This window comes from Daktulosphaira vitifoliae, unplaced genomic scaffold (assembly GCF_025091365.1).
Source record: "Daktulosphaira vitifoliae isolate Bord-2020 unplaced genomic scaffold, ASM2509136v1 Scaffold_3, whole genome shotgun sequence".
Classification (NCBI taxonomy): domain Eukaryota; kingdom Metazoa; phylum Arthropoda; class Insecta; order Hemiptera; family Phylloxeridae; genus Daktulosphaira; species Daktulosphaira vitifoliae.
In genome coordinates, this window is record NW_026099574.1 from 3,327,578 (window position 1) to 3,332,070 (window position 4,493).

Genomic DNA, 4,493 nt, shown 5'->3' on the forward strand with positions numbered 1-4,493 from the left:
TATTTTTTAAATTAAAAATTTAAAGTGCTTGATGCAATATTTTTCAATAAAAAATATTTGTCACTATAAATAAATGCACTGGACTACAAGTAACTTTCACCAGAAGCAAAAATATAATTTTCTAAATCAATTTTTCGAGTTGTTTTCAAATCTGCAATTATACTTTTTCTATCACTTTTAATTTTTTATATTATTACTAATAACTTATAAAAGAATAAATAAATGATAAAAAATTTGTTTTCAAATTAGTATTGATTTTGATTTTTGATATGTTAAAAATGATGAATCTAAATTTTCATTTTTAACCTATTTTTTTGGTTTTTTAAAGTTGATGAAAAATGTTTGATAAAGTCTTGTGAAAGTTTATACTAAAAAAATTGAATATTTAACCATAACTTTTAGCTCAATTACAAGTTTGAAATTGACATCATTAAATAGAAAATTTTATTAGAATTAAAACAATGCTATTTTTAAGATTAATATTCAGTCAGGAAATTTTATGATTACTATTGATAGTATATTTATCAGAAAAACTCATTATTTTTTTGCATTTTTATCGTAATAGAACACTTAAATAGAAATCATAATAATCATTTCTAAGTAACTTTTGGTACTTAAAAAGATTCTACAATTGAAATATCCAGAACTGAGTTAATGATAGGTAAAGATATGCATCGATATAAAAAAGAATTATACTGATTTGGTCATTTTTTTATAAAGTTATAACAGTTAACAAAGTTATACGTTTTTTACACTGGACTACAAGGAACTTTCTTCAGATATAAAAATATACTTTTCTAAATCATCTTTTCGCAATGTTTTCAAATGTGCCATTAGACTTTTTCTATCACTTCTAAGATTGAATATTTTTACTCATTATTAAAAATTAAGTATTTACATATAAAAAAAAAATAATTAACCCTTTAGCAGGCGCGAACCTATTTTTAACGTTCATAGTCACGTGGGGGTCTATCAGACCCATTTCTAAAAAAGTATAAAAAAAGTATAATAAATGTAGTTTAAAAAAACTAAAAAAACACGCTTTTAAAGCACATCGAATTAAAAAGTTAAAAATAATTTTTAAAATAAGTTTAAAAATTATTTTTAACTTTTTAGTTCGATGTGCTTTAAAAGCTTGTTTTTTTTAGTTTTTTTAAATTATATTTATTTTTCACTTTTTAGTTTCATGTTATGATAGTAGTTACTATCAATATCATGGTTGTAATGGGTAACGGGAAATCAGGGTTCGATTCCGGGGAGGGTATCTGAGAAACGGCTACCACATCCAAGGAAAGCAGCAGGCGCGTAACGTGGAGGTAGTGACGAAAAATGACGATACTGGTTTCATCCTTTGTAATCGGAATGAATGAGTTCTACAGGGTGTTCAGTAAGTCAGGAAACGGGTTTCTATTGTTCTAATTGTTTGTAACAATGAGAACAATAGAAACCCGTTTCTTGACTTACTGAACACCCTGTATATCTCTAAATAAGAATAAAGTGTGTAAATATACAGAGTGTTCAGTAAGTCAAGAAACGGGTTTCTATTGTTCTAATTGTTTGTAACAATGAGAACAATAGATACCCGTTTCCTGACTTACTGAACACCCTGTATACGTAAGCCGTAGACACGCGGATGATAATGGTCAGTCAAAATAAAAATATGTTTATACATATAAATAATATTGATGACACGCACGCGAGTACGGGTACGATAACTAAAAATAAATTTATACAGTTCAAACACGACTTATATTTATTAGTTTTATGTGTATTAATATTTATATAATCATTTTTCTGAATTGAATGTTTTTATTATTAATATTACAATACATTTAATTATTATGATACGAATATATACAATTATTCTAAATCTGTTGAACATTGATTTTTCTCCCAACAATCTTTGCATACTGTTTAATATACGCGATGTATTTATTACATGTTTTGTTCTTATTGTTCCGTATAATCGAGTGGTGGAAATTCTCAATAGATTANGTTCCGTATAATCGATTGGTGGAAATTCTCAATAGATTATTTATTTTTAAAACTTAATTGCGCAGTCGGTGGTAGATCCACATAATTCCAATTCCACAATATTATATCGATTATAACATTACATTTGCGATAAAACGATATTTTGAAAAAAATTCAAGTACAAAAAAAAATTATATATTATAAGTTGCGTGGGGGTAAATATTACCCATTTTAATTTTGATAAATATTTTAAGTCATATATTTTTATTTCGAAGGTATTTATTTATGAAAATCGATTCAATATTACTATAAAAACCATCTTCTAAATTTATATCTATGTACACCTTTTATACAATATAATACATCCGTTTTTATTTATGTGAGGGTATGCTAGAACCTCCCCCCCACGCACTGTTTAAGGGTTCAGAACAAAAAAAAATTGTTTTAAATTAATACTGATTTTGATTATTAATATGTTAAAAATAAGGAAAATAACATATTTAACCTATTTTTTTAATCAATTAAAGTTGATTTTTGTGAATGTTTATAACAAAAAAAAATTAATGTATTTTACCATAACTTTTAACTCAATTGGCAAGTTTGAAATAAACATCATTAATTAGAAAATTTTATGAGATTTAAAAAAATTGTATCGTTAAGATTAGTATGCGGTTAGGAAGTTTTAAAAATACTATTTATAGTAAATTTATCAGAGTAGCTCAATATTTTTTTACATTTTTATCATAATAGATAACTTAAATAGAAGTAATAGTAATTTTTGGTGTTTAAAAAGATTCTGCAATTGAAATAATCATTAATATTAATGATTTACTTTAACTAAATGAACCAAACAAAACAAAGTTGTTAAAAAGATTTACTCAATTGAGCGTATTATAAAATTTGTTTATAATTGTAAAAATCCATTGTTAATTCAGGAGAAAATAATCATTTTTTTTTTTTAAATGATTTATATAGCAACATGTTACAAAAAAATTTGTAATATTATAGTCTAGTAGTAGCACACACAAATAGAGTTAAAAAAATTATTAAATTACAAAGTAAAATGATTTAATTTTGTATTTGAAACCTATCATATCAAATTATCATATCGAACTTGATTCGTCAATAAATATTTTGAAAACATTAGAAATGAATGATTTTAATTGTCTGTATGGAGAACATGGGATAAGTAGCTCTTTAGTTGATAAATTAGAATTTTTTTTCAATGTTTGAGGGTAATCTCTTCAACTAGATACCAATTTTATACATTTGATGTATCGTTGGAAAAAGTAGGTCAAGTTAGAGCAGAGAAAATAAATGATAGTCACAAAAAAATGTCTTCTCAGCTTTGCATCGAAGCTAAAACTTAAAATATAGTAAAATAATTTTAATATTAATAAGAAATTTCTTCTCGCAAGTGGCAGATACAGTGATAGCATCCTTGAAATTTATTGAAGTTTTTGAATCAAAATGAGATAAAAATCAAAGGAGTTTAAAATTCATTCTAACTCAAAAAGAATTAAGAAAAAATTCAAAAAATTCATTGCAAACGCGGGTTGGAACCTTGTACTCCAAGCGCGTAAAACATAAGATTTACAACTCGGCAAGTGTACGTCGCTAACTTCGACTGAAAAATATTGCTATTTAAGCTAATTCAAATTTCAAAGTTATTTTTCTCGACTTCAAAAAAGCAAATAATTTAAATAAGTTTATCTTTCTATGCTATATCAATTTTATTTATATAATATTTATGAGAATCTTTGTACTCCCCTTGTCAGGTATTTTAAAATAAAATCAAATATAAAACCCAGAATTTTAACAAAAAAATAGCATATTTTTGAATACGGTAGTCATTTTTACCATGAAGACAAATCCAAAGGTTACATTTTTTTTGTTCAAATTAAAGTATATTACATAAGCGTTAATTTAAGATATATATAAAAGTGTTAGTACTTCTGGAACACTTTCAAAAATTCAATTGAAAATGTCCTAGTTTCAATACGCATGTTTAAAGTTTTGACCTCCCTTGTATAAACGAGTAGATCCGATTTACAAAAAAAGTGTATCAAATGAAAAGGGTATATAAAAATTTGTTATAAAAAATGATTATATTGATTTATACATTTATCCATAAGTTATAGCCTTATAAATTTATTAATATAAAATATAAAATCGAGAATTTTTTCACAAAAATTGTACGTTTTTCTTTAACTTTGATGTCCGTTTTTACCATGAAGACAAGTTCAGAGGTCAATTTTTTTTTTTTTCATAATAAAGTATATTACATAAGTTTTAATTTAAGATATATATTTAAGTGTCGGTATTTCCGGAAAAATTTCTAAAGTGAAGTTAAAAAAAACCCAGCACAGTGGAGTCGCGGCATAGTGGGGACGTTGCATAGTTGGGTCCAGTATAGATTTAATCTGACAGTGATTAAAATCACTATCATAAGAAACGCTTCGATGCAAATCAGTAGATAGTGTTTAATTCTAAGAAATTGGTGGATAATTACAAAAGCT

At 25.2% G+C, this 4,493-nt stretch overlaps 1 protein-coding gene across 1 annotated transcript in view; it reads left to right on the forward strand.

The window, feature by feature from the left end:
* Nucleotides 1–4,493, forward strand: part of LOC126903343 (uncharacterized) — an 11,985-nt gene that overhangs the window by 524 nt on the left and 6,968 nt on the right. The window lies entirely within an intron of this gene.